Here is a 16456-nt window from a genome sequence, read left to right on the forward strand (position 1 = left end):
TATTATTATTATTATTATTATTATTATTATTATTGCTGTGTGCGTTAAACATTTCTGTGTTCACAGAAGATGAAACTATTGAATGTAAATGTTTAGCGCCAGTCTTACTGAAAACGGCTTGCTGCGCATAAGTGTGAGCTCTGTGAGCTGTGCCTTTGGATTATCACACTAACGATGTGTTTTGTAGAGAGCAGCACAAATGTGTCCGTTCTTGAACCAGTTAACAATCCAACCAGTCGCAGTTTTATTGCTTGTTTGCCCAAACTTTTTATCGTCAGATTTTAAAAATCACCGTGAATTCGGAACTCTCAGATAACAATAACACATCTTTAAAATACACACATGCGTGTTAGTCGATGAATGGGTGAGGGGAGCATCCTCCTTGCCGTGGAATTGCGCAGTGGCCGCTGGAAGCTGACGCGCTTTGACCTGAAAGTGTGATTGAGTGAATGAAAGAAGAAAGCGCTCTAATGCTGTGACATAAATATGCAAATGAATGCTAATGAGGCGCACTGTACACCCACAGACAGCTGAAGGTGTTTAAAGCGCACGCGGGCGTGCAACAGTATGGTGGGAAAGCAGTCAATACTCTCTGTGCTGCCAGGTGCTGTCGGGACAGATTTTCCCGTGGTAGCGGCATCCCAGGAACATGTGTCCCCACGGCCTTCTCTGCGGCCGCCCCCTCTGCCGACACGCTGGCGTATATATGAAGCATGAGTGGCTAAAAGCTGCCGCACACAGGCTGAGGAGGACCCGCTGCACCTGCAGCAGAGCAGGTATGCTTGTTTCTTCTTCAGCTGCACAACTCGTCTTTCCTTCGTTTTTCCTCTTTTAATGACAGTTACGTTGTTTCTCTCAGCCTCTGTTTAGCCGATTTTCCACTTCCTCTGTGTCTCCGACAGCAGCATGTAATCCTGCTGCAGCCATTAGAAAGTCAAATGTTAGAGAGTTAAAGCAACTTCACCTCCTTGGAAAGAGCTGCAGGTCCGTTCAGACGTTGTAGTGTCGTAACTCGCGCTTTTTAGTGTCGCAACGCAAAGCGCGTCTCAGCGTCGTTTGGTGCGGTCGCGGCCAGGCTTAAATCCTCCCAGCTATCTTGTCATTCCGACTACAGGCTTGGCGCGGAAAGTTTGATTTCCTTTAGTTCTGCGCAGGCCTGAACTTTCTGAGCCACAGATAGCGATTTGGTTGAGAAAGGATCTGCAGACTGAGCGCAGGCACGCGGCGCGCTCTTACATCCTGCTGCAGTACAAACGAGTGCGAGTCGTCCGAGGTAGAAGCGAGCTGTCTGACAAACTGATTTCTAAGAATAGCACAGAATTCAGAAAATAACCAGATGCTTTCCAGAGTTCCAACATTTAAATCAGTCACAAAAATCTGATTTTCTGGGACGAAAGCCATAAAGCTGCAAAGACGGTTCACTAAAACTTTTGAACGTGTTCATCACTGCTGAGATAGGTCGCCATAAACAACAGATCCATATTTCTATTGTACGCTAACTCATACTTTTAGTTATGATTTGATAGCTCGTTTTCTTTGCATCTGTAAGTGGATTGTTGAAGGTTTGCAGGGTAATTCTAATGAACACAGTCTCTGCTGTAATAGATGGCACAATGCTACAGAGCACTGTTTTCGCCAGGACATTTATGAGTGAGCCGTTATCCTCCTGGCTTTGCGTCTGCTAAGATCATGCAATGGCTTCATGCATCGGACACTTGCACTGTTACGCACGGGTGACTTTGAATATTTATTTCATGGCACCGAAGGTTGAAAGTGAATTAACAATTAATAAAGAAGTCTGCTGCCAGTTTATGGCGCCGTTTTAAAAAGACACCAGTGCGGAGCTTTAGTTTACCAGCACCGACCGACACAGAGTAATGGGTCCAATACGCTGTATTTTTTTCACATCCGGTTTGAACCCGCATGTGAGCGCCAAAGAAGAACCACAGATCGGCTTGATCTGCAGATTATCTCGCTCGGGGAATGAAGCCCCAGGACTCATTCTAATACACCGGATTATGAGCTTTTGTGCTTTCAGCATGGCATCAGAGTGCCGGCTGTGGAGCTTTTCCACTGGTATAGATTCGCCAAGGTGGCCGATCAGCGCGCAAGGTAAGTCAAAGGTGCTCAGTGGATTTGTGCTGGCTCGGCTCTGAATGCGGAGATGAGGGGAGGTAGCTGAGATCGTTCTCCGGTGCTTCTTCTTTTCAGACGTGACCTTTCGGTCTAAATGGCATCTTTTATGAGGCTTTCTTTGTCACGCTGGCAGAGACTTGTCTGCGCCGTTTTCTCCGAGGATGCACCTGGTAGCTGAAACTTTGTCTCTTTTGATTTCCTCCTTGCTAGTCCCTGAACAGCAGCTGCTTTAAAACAAGCAAAAAGAGAGGCCCTTGCACTGTTCGAGACGGCGTTGGCACCGTTTTCCACGTCTTTAATGTTCCATCGCCCTTTGTCCACGATACAATATGGCCACTGTAAAGCATGACGTTTTGCAATAATAAAGCACAAGTTCAATGACGTGACACTGGGCTAAAAGCGCAGCGCGGGCCGGACGAGCCAAACACATCCCTGCGTTTGTTTTGTGCACCCGCAGTCAATTAACAGCGAGGCCTGGTCGCCGCGCCTTGATAAGCCAATTAAATTTATGTCTTCTATTTTTTCTATGGAGAGAAAAGAGCTGCGTTCTCTACTCGTCCGACGATTTTCTTACCATCACCTGGTGCTTTCCCCACAAGAGAGTAAACCAAGTGGGCCTGAATCATGCGGCTGTCATAGTCCCGCACCATTGTTTCTCGCTTCGATCACTCATTACCGGGATGTAACAAATCCTCGATTAGCTATGTTTTGTGTCATATTTTCATCCCCCGAGATTAAGCAGATGCTGCGATTGTAAAATCCAAACTGTAGGGCTACTCAAGACTGAAAGAGAGACGGACACTTGGTTGCAAGAGAGGGGAAGAAAAAAGCTTTGGGCACATCTTCAGAGGAATAAAACATCTAGGAGCCATAAACAGACTTCAACCTGCTCTATTTCAGCCTTTGTGTTGTTTGTGAATAATTAATGTTAATAGGGACAGGTTTGTATACTTTGAATGCAGGACCACAGGTGCGGAATGACAGGATGAATAACCGGCCCTGATTTTTGCCAGAGCTCGAGGGCTCTTGTCCAGGGTCTCCAAGCTGATGGAAAATATTGTCATGTCTTTGATTCGCAGCATTACTTTCACCGAGAACAAAGCCTGGTGATGAAAAGCTTATGTTGGAGTGAAACGGGCGATGACGGTGGCCGCTTCAGAGTCCTGAAAGAAAGAGAAAGGGGCCGAGTCAATGGCAATGCGCGCTTCTGGTTTTGTGCGCAAGTGCTCCATCTAACTCAAATAAAGGAGCCTTTCCAACTTTTAAAGGACCACTTTTTGCCTTTAATAAAGGCTAGACGGCTGTAGCCATTAAGCATATGGTGCTAAGGCGCTGGTCTTTTGTCCCCGTAAAGCCCTTGAGATACTAACTTGTGTTCCTTCCTGGATATTTAACTTCTCAAAAGCTCTAACTTTATGCGCTGGCAACAAGTGGCTCCGGGGCGCACGAACAGCTTTCCCAATTGAGAAAGCAGGGTGGCAAATACAGAAGACCGAGTGGATAAATTATTACCTCTGGACTGTATTTCTTTGTGGCGGCGCCTGGTGTACATTTAAGAAAAATTATTTTCCATTTTTGACCGCAGAGTGGAGAATTTAAAGGGGTCGAAGTGTTATTTTGGCGCATGAATATTACTAACAGTACACGCAGAGACTGGAGCTGAAACGAGCGGAGTAATTTCAACTGTCTTACAGCGCTAGAGTCAAATAAGACGAGTCACACAGAAATGGCACTTTAGCAGCCGCCTGTGATAAACTGTATTTGTCAGAGTAGTGCATTAGATGGCGCTGTACAATGAGCCGCCAATTCCAGTTAGAAGCTGTAACTAAATAAACTCGAATCCAAAAACCTCCTTGCGAACGTCCCGTTTAACTCACACTTTAGGTATTAACCCTGCAGTTGGTTTCGTCGGGTTCGTGCGTAAAAGGGTACCTTTGCTGTTTGGTTTTACTGCGCAATGGTGCGTTTACTGCTCAGCCGAAAAGGACAATGCTCATGTAAGTCCATGAAAATATTTACGAGAAGTATCTGAATAATAGACTGTAGCGATCCGCCTGGTGGAGGCAGCTGATATTGACCTCGGTGTGATTTCAGGTGTCTTTCGTAAGACGATGCATCACACAACGTACTTGGAATGCAGTCACCAACCGAAGAGACACAATGTACACATTTTAGGAAGAGTTTTTAAAGTGACCTTTTGCTTGAATTTTTATGTTCTACAAACTCACGTGTCTAATCTGAAGCAAAGCGCGTGTTAATTTTTTTTTTTCAAAACCAGCGTAAAAGCGCATTTTGATGGGAGCTGTGGGTATCTCCATATGATACACGCATTTGTTGAAAACGAGACATTTATTCATTAATTTACTTATCACTATTTCACCTCCTGCTCGGGGGAAATATCACTCAAAATGTCAGCTGTCAATAAAACTCGATCTTGTTTGGTTTTATGGGCATTTGTCGTCCAGTCAATAAATAAATAAATAAATAAATGTGTGTGTGTGTGTGTGTGTGTGTGCGCGCGCGCGCGCGTGATGGAGCCAGCTGGCCGTCTCTGGCCTCTGAAAACCCCCCTGGTGGACGGAACACGGCGGCCTGACCTCCGCGCCGGAGGACGGGAGATGCGCCTTTGACTGAATTAGCCATAAAGACGTCTTGCTATGATCTTTGTTGCTCCTGAAAGCAAAGTGGATATGAGCGGCATTGTGCACAGCTTTTGCGTGCCCCATCATGAAATATTACAGTCTATTCACAAGGAAGCTCCTTTGAAAAGATATGGAAATGAAGCAGACTGGACTGACTTGGAAGAAAATGTCATGGCGACGATGAATCGAAACTTATAAACGGACAAGAAGGCACCAACTTCTTGCGTTTTCGGAGAAATCTAAAAGTCTTCGAATTCAGTTGGGATGCTGGAGGCTGTGTGATGTCCAGAGGAAAAGCTGTAATTGCTCAGCCTACATGAGCTGACAAATGATCGTAAATTATCATTTTTTTTTCTTAAAAAATCCCCGAATAACTCAACAAAAAGTGATAAATTACAAATATGCTAATTTCAGTCATGGCCGTTTATACGTGTGCGTCTCCATCCATCTCCTACATTCTGAGCTGCTGATCCCCGTCGCGCGCTAGAGGACACTCAACTCGTTTAGTCCGAGATTCTTTGTTCACTTTCAGCCTCCAGGGAAGGTTTTTTTCTTTTAGTTTTTATACCCCGGACCCTCCACCCCATCCCTTACTCTGTCAGTTGCCAGGATTCAGAGGTGCAAAAGCATGCATCATTTTTCACCAGCTCTCCGTTTTGATATCGACAAAAGCTGCTGCTATGGAACAGCCTCTCCGCTTGTTCGCTGGCTTGAACTTCACTGATGTCCGACTGCTCTCTTTTCCTCGCCTGAACGCGACGCAGCGGGGATGGATTTGCAAGACAAATGCAGCTGTGTGTGAGAGAGAAAGTCAAGTGGCACAAAAAGGCCGTTTCAGTCAGCCGATGGGATGGAGAAAGTCAGCATTATGCGAACGTCAAATCAATCAAAAACAAAAGCCTGCATGCAGAAAATAATGAGTTTATGGTGCTGAAATGGCAGCTTATTTTTGGTCGGATTGGAAAGACTGGAGGTAAAGTATTGGTAGTGGTGATTAAAAAAAAATCAGTTTCATCCACAGCTTGTCAAGTGGCATTGCTCTGGCGTCGACGGACACATTCAGATATTCTTTCCGCATTTCTTTCTGTATGAAAAGGGGAAGCAGTGGGGGTGAAAGTGTAGTACCGGTGATTTTTGAATACTTGGATAAGCTGAAGAGGTGAAATAAAAGCACCAACACTGTAAATACCCATAACTGAGAGTGTGAGGTAACTAAGTTTTTTAGTCTCTAAATGATCTGCAGAGTTATCAGCGAAAAAGAGAAAATTATATCAAAACAGCTAGGTTACAGTTTGGTTGTTTTTTGTAAAAAAAACAAAACAAAACAACAACAACAACAACAACAACAACCCCAAAATCCCCCAGTCTTGTGCTGTGCTGCGCTGTGCCGTTCACGGAGTACAGAAACCAGACTCATATCTCAAAGTGTACATTGATGTAATCAGAGGCTGCACAAAACCTATGGAAATATATATATGTATTCACCGCGCGTAATCCTGTGTTTTATTGTCTCGTAATCAATTCCAAGAATCACTGACTCAAACTGCAAAGAGTAATGTGAAAGAAGTTTCTCCGGTTATAAAGGAAAATGAACTTCTGCGCTGTGCAAGTTAAAAAGTAGAAATATTAAAGTAAAAGTGCACCAAGAATATGTTTCCCGAACCCTATGTGAGGCAATAAAAAACTTTGTCATCATCAATGGGTTTAAATGTAGTCATCAGACATTTTCTTTTTCGTTTGCCTGCAGCTGAACCCAGCTATGATGTAAGTCAGATCTTCGGTGGCTGGTGGCCAGTGCCGACTGGGACAGCTTCCAGCCTCAGAGGACTGCGATTAACCCAGGAGCGGTCAAACTCGGCAGGACGCCCTCCACAACCAGCCACAGCTATTTATCCACTTTCCAATGAAACCAATTACTTTTACAGAAAGCCCCAGCGCCAACATTATATGTGTTGTTCTTGCAGACCAAAAGAGTATGGCTTTGAAAAGAGAGCCAGCCATGAAGTAGGAAACCCTCCTGAGCTGCTCCAGCAGGCTGTAAAATATACCTAAAGTCAGTATCCATGGAGACTACTTGGTGTGTGAGAGCCGCCTGGACGATACACGTGGATATTATTACTACTGCTATTTACTGTTCTTTGTCTTTTACTTGTTATTGTACAGAGTTCGTTTTTACACTGTTCCCCTGGGATTAATACACGATTCAGATTCTGATATCAGAACAGTAAAAGTGTTGGAGTTGCCACAAATTTCCTTCACGGAGCTACCAGAAGAAATGTTCTTAATGTAAATCTGCTTACACCTTGTTTTTATTTATTTATTTATTTTACAATGTGCTTGTTGCAGGACATCACAGCTTTTAACAAATTCAGGCATTTTAGCTTCTTTTTAAAAAAAATCTATTGAAGTATTTAAACAGTTGTAAAAGTCACAGCACGTTAACTTCACAGAACCTTCTCAGTCATTTTCATCTTCATTTCACTATGAAGGTGATCTTGCAGAAACAGGGAAATGCAAGCGCAAGCGCTTTCCCACACAAACTGTGTAAGAAAAATCTAGAAAACACATCCAGTTATTGTTTGACACATTAAGGACGCACTACTTCTTCCATTAACACTGAGCTGTGTAAGTGTAAATGTTCTTTTTTTTTACTGCTACTCGAGTAAGTTTCAGTCTGATTTTCACAGATGCAAGACCTCGAGCCAATTAACTTTAATTTATCATTATTATAATTTAATATTAATAAAAATATAATTTTATCATTTTCTAATGGTTATTTGTTGTGTAAAAATTTCAAGTGATTATATGACTCATAAACGCACAGAAAATGCTGCAACCAACACTGCAAAGTGCTGACAAACACAGGAAACCAAATAGCTTAAATAACACAAACCAACCACAGTGGTTGCCCCGGGTAACATGTTCAAATTGCTTTTGGCAACTGACTTGCTCTGAAAAACACCCAAAGACGTTGAGTGCACTGAAGTCTTACAAATGTTAACTTCTCAGACTGTGTGACTAAAGATCATTTCTACTTTGTTTGGTGCTGATTAGCATTTTCCTTTACTGCTGAACTAAACTCTATGACACTCCATTTAAGGCTTTTCTTGACATTAGAATCCACAGGTAGCAGTAAAATGAGGGGGCATATTTTTTAAATTATGTTGACAAGGTGGTTTTTTTCTGCATCTGTCCAATCAATGTCATGTTAAAGTGTTGTTATTAGGTTACTAGTCGTAAGTAAGGAAAGGATGAGGACAGCAGACTCGGCTAATAAAGCAGTCATATCACTGATCTCTGGCCGGGCTAATTGACAGACACATGAAGAGAAAACTACTAATTGATTATAGGCTTGTCCTATTCTAGCGCAGGAGGTGACTGATGGAAAATGTGAACTGGCCTGAAAGGCGTTTTGTGCCTAGGTCTAGGTTTGGATTTCTGTTTTGATGAAATATTTTCCGCACAGTGAGTTCCTGCTTGAAATTTCTACGTACTTTAAGGCACAATAACAAAAGTGGTGTTTTTTATAGTTATTTGTGTGTCTTGACAGTTGCGCTGTCACTTAGCAGAGGGTCTCCAGGCCCATTGAGCTTATATCCAATTATAGAAGTATTTACTTTTAACCAAGTGAAGCCTGAACCATGAAATGTTTCTTTGAAACTGGGATGTTTACTGAACCTTCTGACCGATAAAAAATAAATAAATAAATGAAATATCAGTTTGCATGTATGAGCATTGATTTGCATAAATTCTGCTACATCTGACTGTATACGTCAGGCTTTTCAGGAACAATTATACTAAGTAGGGGTCCCACAAACCCATGTATTAAACACAATACTCTCGGCTTTACTGGATCAGCTTTTCTATTCTAATCTGGTTCGAATGTACAGATGAGTGTAACTGCACAGTGTGCCCATCACTGCCTGTTGTTGTCTGCCTCTGAGCTGAACCAGTTTAGTTGCACTTGATAGACTTTAAACAACAATAAAGCTCAAATACTGTGAGGACAATCCCTAAGAAAATGTTAAGGATTGTGACATTTAACTTGTGCTTTTGTTTTCTTATAGCCTAAATTATTGTTAACAAGCTGATCTTTGCTAGATAGCTCAGGCAGTGTCCAGCCCAGTGTCACAGACATCGAACTGATGGCCAAGAAACATTACAGACATTAACACAATTTTCCATTTAGCAATATTTTGCTCACTGTGACGCAATGTTTTGGAAGGATGTTCAAACAATAGTCATTCAATCACACAAACGACTATGATTTACATTTCAGGAACGTCTCGCACATTTAAAACACTTTAATTCTTTTTTTCTATTAAATTATTGCAATTCATAAAGATTTCAGGTACATATTTGCTTTGTTTACACTGGTTATCTCTCTTGAAGAATTTAGCATGCTATGACCCACAGGCCACCACACCGAGCATATATGCAATGGTCTTAGTTAGCATGAAACAATGCACCATGTAGAGTTGTATTTGCAGTTCTGGGGACCTTCACTACTTATTTAGAAATGAGAAACGTGTGTTTTACTAGGCTTGTTTCCAAATCGTTCAATCAGTCAGCTAGTGCAGGGCTGTGAGCGAACATGGAATTTTCCTTTTGATGTCACTCCTTATCTTAAACCTCATGCTGGAAACTTTTCAAACTAGGGAGAACTCTTTCTCATTATCCTCACTGCACTTTGTTCATGATATGATACGTAACAGAAAAAAACAAATATTCACTTTAGGGGTTTCCAAAAATCAGAGTTCATCCTTTCCAAAATTCTTTGGATGCCAAAAAAAATGATGGCCTGCTAATGGACAACATTCTGAAGCAAAAGGCAACTCATCATCACCACGTCACCATCATCTTCTCTCAGCTTTACCAAGCAAAGCAAATTGATTTCACCATCATCTAGAGTAACAAGCACTGTGCTGTTCAGCAGTCCCAAGGCTCCCACTGTGTCCTTAAACTATTCATTGAGCTTTCATTGACTTCCGGGTTGATTAACATTGTTTTTCCACTCCAGTTGAGCTGAAAACATCTATTTCAATGAATGAGTAAAAGTGCCTTCTGCTGTACTCGTAGCAAACAGCAAACAGCCAGTTCTTTGATGTCTGACTGAAAGAACTGGTCTAACTTCCCAACTTGTGCAACATAAAATATCTCTTCTTCACATAATTTGCATTCTTGTGTTTCTCCATTTTACTTCTTAAATGTCACATCATCTATTTTGCTGTTTGTATTGCAAAGTTAATCTCTATAGATCCACTTTTAACTCCACCACATTTGTGATTTTTGAAACGTAGGTCAAATAGTTTTTTGCTGTTCTAAGAAAACAATGTTAATATATAGAAAATGGCCTTGTTTTTGCAGCACAGGGTAGCTTCTAGTGAACGCCCTGTAGATTTATTGTGCAGTGTTATTCTTAATACAAAACTTTTTAGTGAATGCCCCATCAGTGCTCATCTTACAACTCCAAGACCATGCTGTTCCACTTAACCACAATTCGTTTTACTTAAAAAAAAAAAAAAACCCATTGGTTCAACCCCATCACAAGTGATTTTTTTGTTACCTATCAAAGCGAATGTTGGGTTCAACCCATGGGAGGGGCAACATGACATTTCCACGGAGGCGTCTAAACAGGTCAGCCTAGGAAACCATATAGTCCAAAGCAGTGGGAGGAGGACACTTTGAACCAACACCGTGTAACTGAATCTAAACCATTGGTTAAACCCTTTCAGCAGTGCAGGAACAGGGAGAGATTTAACAATGCAATACCATTCATGGGCTAACACAGCCCCAGCAGAATGACCAGGGAGGGGTTTTAATCAGGCAGAAAGGCTCTTAGTGAGCCGGCCAGTTCGTCAGTCAGTCAGTCAGTGAGTCAGACTACACAGGCTCTTGCTCCCAGATCTACACACCTACATCTATCCCTCTGTGTTTGTTTTGGATTGTGTGATGCTTGAATCTGTCATTCTTTCAGAGAGCTTGAAGAATAAAAAAAATGTATAGGCGCTTCAGAGATGTGATAAAGTGAAAGGAGATGGAGAAAGGGGAACTGAGAGCCAGTCTGCCCTCAGCTTGACCTGCAGCTTTCAGGGGGCTTGAACACATCAGAAATCCTATTGTGGGTGGTGATTAATTGAGAGTGATAACTTACCATGAACAGAGATTGTTATGGGCTTTAATGCGGTAGGCCTGGCTTTTTAAACGCTGCTTTCACATAGCTTTGTAGTCCAGCATATGGGCCCAGACGTATTCACTGACAAAAGACGAATGGAAATTTATCACGCTTGTACGTCCTGCTAACAACGTGTTCTCTCTTTTTATTTAAATCCTGATTCTCTTTAAGACTTACTTGCTTTTAAACTGAAACTCCTGATGGGAAAACACATTCATATGGCAGTGATAACATATATTGGTTACAACTATGGTAAAATCTAGGATACTTTGTTCAAGATGTATTAATATGTTACAAAGTTTTCCTTTAACTGATCTGCTAATAAAATGTCATACATGAAAAAAACATCTCAGGTTCGAAGTGCGCTCAAGCTGCCTCTGTGGTCGAATCACTAGTTAAACAAAGAAATTGCAGATTTTTGGTGTTTCCACTTATAGTTTGAGTTACTTGAGCTTGAACTAGACAAAAAACATTTTTCAATTCAATTTCATTTATATAGCACCAAACCACAACAGCAGTCATCACAAGGTGCTTCATATTGTAAGGTGGAGAGAAAACCCTAACAATCAAATGAGCCCTTTTGAGCAAGCATTTGGCAACACTGGGAATGAAAAACTACTTTTTAACAGGAAGAAACTGCAGAACCAGGCTCAAAGAGATAAGCTAAAGGCTTTTCAGGGAGTTTTTGGGACAAGCTGATAGCAATGAATTGCAATAGTCGAGCCTAGTAATACATTTATTAGTAATAAATCCATGTTAGTTTTTCAGCACTACTCTGAGACAGGATGTGTCTAATTTTTTTGAAAATGCACAAATGGAATATATGAGAACTTCTTATTCTTTGCTCAATCGAGCATGAACATTGTCACAAATTATTTTTTGTGACTAAGAATTAGATTTTTATAGTCTTTTATAGTATTGTGAAATTCAACTAGAAACCATTGAGAAGTTGTCACAAGTTATCTTTAGCAATGTTAAGTTTTTATTAGTGTGTGCTCAAATATCCGACTTTAGGTGACAGTTTTCAAATTCTTTTCATACATTTCCTCCCCAGTACTAACTTTTTTATTAATGTATATGTCCCAAGTTACAGATCCTGAATAATTGTGATGTTAACAAAGGCTCAAGCTTTTAATTTTAGTAGTTTAGTTTCTGAGACATTCATATTCAAACATTGCTACAGATTTTAATGTGTGGGTCCTGAAGGTGAGTGGACAGATCAGTTTTCAGAAAACGATATATTTGAAAAGTCTTTGATATATCAAACTAAAGTTTCACAGCAATCATAACAAGGTGGTCGAGAGGAAGAAGGCCTGTGCAGATTTGAAAATGAATGACCTTTACCTCTTTTGAGTGTTACTATGTTAACCTTACCATTTTCAGCACTTGGTCCCGTTTTTATTCATTTTACATCTTAATTGTTTGCCACATATAAATCAAAACTTTTAAACATAATTTAGTGAGTGGTTTGAACAACCTGTTCTCAAACAACTTGTTCAAAGATGCATTTCTTAAGCAGTCTGAGTCTTTCATTTAACAATTTGGCATAAAAGGCACTTTTTCTGCTGTGCCCCTCTGTCCAAACTGATGACTACATGCAAAAATAGAAATCAACTTTGGCTTAAACAAGATTGTCATAAGTTTAAAAAAAGAGCCTCAAAATAAAGTTGTAATCACACAGCAGTGAAGTGCTGTGTCTTAGCTGTTTCACTGGAGTACCACCACTGTAGATATGATTACATTTAATTTAATTTGATTTATATAGCGCCTATTCACAACACCTGTTGCCTCAAGGTGCTTTATTATTGTAAGTTAAAGACGTTACAATAATAGACAGGAACCCTAACATTAAAAAAAAGCACCTATGGTGACAGTGGGAAGGAAAAACTCCCTTTTAACAGGAAGAAACCTCCTGCAGAACCAGGCTCGGGGAGGGGCGGGGCCATCTGCTGTGATTGGTTGGGAATGAGGGGAAAAGAAGAGAGAAGAGAGACAGGACAGAAAACACAATGGAAAAAAGACGGAGTTTAATAACTGATTGACTGATTAATTAAATACAGTATGAGGTGTATAAATGCTCTTGGAATGAAAAGTGGAAGCCCCCCCCCCACCCCCGAGCAGTTTAGGGTCACTCATGCTCCTGGGTCAACTGGTAGATTTTTAGGGAGTGTTTGGAGCAATCTGATAATAATGCAATAAATGTTTGAAATCATCACTCTGAGACAGCAACGTTGCTCAAAGTCTTGCTGGAGGCCAAGGTGATGCCAACTAAAGCAAACATGAGTTTAGATTACAACAACATCAGCTTTACCTGAATTTAGAAGTAGGAAACATCCAGGCCTATATGTCTTTTACACATGCCTGTACTTGTACTACAGTGATATCAGCCGTGGCTCAGACCAAAGTCCTGTCAGGGATTAAACAGACTGAATGATAGAAGAACAGGAAGACAAGCAGCAGCAGAGTAAAGTGGACCTTTTTCTGGAAACATACATACAATGTTTGAATGTTTGTTCTTGGCTTTTCAGCAGTGTCAGGACCTTGGAGTCTTGTCTGCTGGCTCTTATCTATTCCAGCTCAATTACTGATGTGTCAGCAGTGATCTATGACCTGAGAAGGGAGGGGGAAGGAAAGATTGAGACCTGGCTGGAGCTGGCCTAGGACCACATGGTTGGGTCATTGTGGGTGAGCGTGTGACTCCCTGCGTATATGGACTGGGGTAATGAGAGGTGACCTAAAACTGGTGGTGGAGGTGGTGTGTATGTGGAGGGGGTGGGTAAAGTTGTGGGCAGCAAGCCCAATGGGTCACATCTTTTAGGTCATTAAAAGCTGGAGGCCAGTTGCTTTCTCAATGGTGATTGCCCTCTAGCATGCTCCTCTTGACTTCGACTTGACTGCAGCCCTGGGTAAAAAGTAGAGCAAACATGCAGAGTCACACAGCTTTGTTCACAGGCAGAACAAATACAGTGATAGATGGCTTGCTATATGCTGAGCAGTTTGTTTTTTCAATGTCTGTGCTTGTGCCTAGAATCAAGGGTTAGTGCAAAACATTTTCACACTTACACTAAAAACACAGAAAGAGGTAGCAAGTGAAGGTAGAGGCAAGGATGGAAACTAAAGCAGGAAGATTGTTGCACAGAGTTCAGGGAGTCAAGTCATCTTTATTTATACAGCACATTTAAAAGACATCAAGTGTCGGCCAAAGTGCTGAACAGAGGGATAATATAATAAAAAGAATTAAAATAGATAAGATGAAAACATTATAGAAAACATTGTAAGACATCCATATGTTTGTAAAAAAATCTGTGTACATGCAAACATGCACATACATATACAAAAGTGTACACATTCACACACAAGCACACATACGTGAACATAAAATACGTGTATAAGTATACACATGCAAACATCATCCAATGAGACCAGAATAGCTAAAACAGAATAAAAGAGGTGTCAGAGAGCTCCGAAAGCCTTGGAAAATTTGAAAGGCCTTCAGATTCGATTTGAAGAGTTCCAAGGTTGAGGAGGATTTTATAAAAAGGGGAAGACTGTTCCAGAGTCTCGGGGCGGCAATGGAGAAAGCCCTGTCACCTTTAGATTTGAACTGGGAGCGTGGAACTAAAAGCATCTGACTGGAGGAGCGCAGAGTTCGAGTGGGTAAGTGCAGGCTAAGGAGATCTGAAATGTAATCTAGAGAGCTTTAAAAACAAATAATAAAACCTCAAAATCAATTCTATATTTAACTGGTAGCCAATGTGTATCGGAGTAATACTCTCTCTCTTTCTGGTACCCGTCAACAGTCTTGCAGCTGCATTTTGAACAAGTTGCAGGCGGGACAGGCTTGAGTGACAGATGCCTAAATAGAGAGAGTTCCAACGTCAAGGACAAAAGGTTTCAAACTTGTTCAGGTTATAAACCTCGTGTTTATTCTCCCTAGCAGTAGCAAATGCTTAAAAAAACACTTTTATGAAAACACTGAATAAAGAATTATTTTCTTGAAAAAGGCTAAATTGTACATCAGTATTGAATATTACATAAAATAAACTATATATAATGACAGTGATGCAGAAATGTCTGCATGTGTCACAGAGCCACGGCTCAGTGTCTAAATGAGCCTCACAGGCCTGAATGTGTGTTTGAAGCCATTTATAATTGTTAACGTGTTTGATCTGCTGCTCACCACAAATAAGCACAAGCAGAAACTTTGGACTTTTAACGGTATTTTCATAAGTTTTACAGCTTTTCCTAATGATAAAAACCTCCTTATGGCCGTTCATAAAACACTAGGTAACTAAGCCATAAACAATGAAATGGCAGAAAAGTTTCTGTTTTTCAGTTTCTGCTACAGAAATCATGTATAAAAACAGTTAAAATGTAACTTCTTTACACTGACAGAAAGAGGAGTTTCAGCGGCCCGGCCTACTCAAGATCACAGTGGGCTGTATGTGGCCCATAATGTAAAATAAGTTTGACACCCCTACTCTAGACAGAGGAAGGATGACAAGGGTGGTGGCGGAACGAGGAAGTAGAGAATATTCCAGTGATGACAAGAAAAAGTGGGATCGCTGAATAAAGGAGACAGGAGTACTGAAAGGCTAGGTGTGAAAATGAGTGACCAAACAAAAAGGCTTATAATGAGTTGTAGGTAAGGCTGGACACTGAGCAAGGAGAGACTGGTTTTTATTGACTTGTATATGAGTAGGCAGAGAAAATGAGCTGGAAAAGATGCACCGCAGAGCTGCTGAGAAGATGAGAGGTGCACTTTGAGGACAGGATGAATGTAGAACATTAGAGTGCTGCCAGGCAGGAGGAGAAGAGGAAGACCTTAGTGAAGATTAATGGATAAAGTGAAGGAGGACATGCTGAGGGTTGGTGTGAGGTTCAGGCATAAGATGTGCTGTGGCAACCCCTAATGGGAGCAGCCGAGGGGAAAAAAAAGCCTGTTGACCCACTTCCAGCACGCTTTTTCAGACATTGATATCTGAGAAATACTTCAACATGAATATCCCCAAAACAGTTCAATTTGATTCAGTTTTATTTAAATAGCACCAAATGACAACAACAGTTGCCTCGAGGTACTTTTTATTGTAAGTTAAGACCCTACAATCACTGGATCAGGATCCGTAATGTGGGACAGATAAATCAAAAACATTTTTCACAAATTGGTTCAATAAATACATTTAAAAAATCAACTTGTCTTGTGTGTCTGAGTACACACTTTTTGGGCTGGCGTTTTCTCTGACAGCTTCAATCAAAATTAGAAACGATGCTCAGAGACTGAGAGAACTAATAGTGCTGCCTGTTGAGCAGTTAGTTTCCAAAACACGTTATTCATGGTTGCATACAATTTTAGACTGACGTGGGTCAAAGCCTGGCATAGCCTGTAATGACGGACACATTTTATGAGTGAGCTTGGCTTTAAGTGACTTACAGGCTTCTTTGAAAAATACCTTCTTATATCCAGGTTCTTCCTTTTTGCTGCCATCCTCCTCTCTTCCCTGCA

At 41.2% G+C, this 16456-nt stretch overlaps 1 protein-coding gene and 1 long non-coding RNA gene across 2 annotated transcripts in view; one reads left to right on the forward strand and one right to left on the reverse strand.

The window, feature by feature from the left end:
• Positions 1 to 16456, reverse strand: part of LOC309694714 (uncharacterized protein) — a gene marked incomplete at its 3' end in the record, with an annotated part of 515021 nt that overhangs the window by 117828 nt on the left and 380737 nt on the right. The window lies entirely within an intron of this gene.
• LOC309693266 lies at positions 747 to 7540 on the forward strand. The gene is made up of 2 exons (XR_014272604.1): positions 747 to 776; positions 6526 to 7540. It is a non-coding gene; the product is annotated as an uncharacterized lncRNA (long non-coding RNA).

This window comes from Aulonocara stuartgranti (assembly GCF_965226115.1).
Source record: "Aulonocara stuartgranti genome assembly, chromosome: 18".
NCBI lineage: Eukaryota > Metazoa > Chordata > Actinopteri > Cichliformes > Cichlidae > Aulonocara > Aulonocara stuartgranti.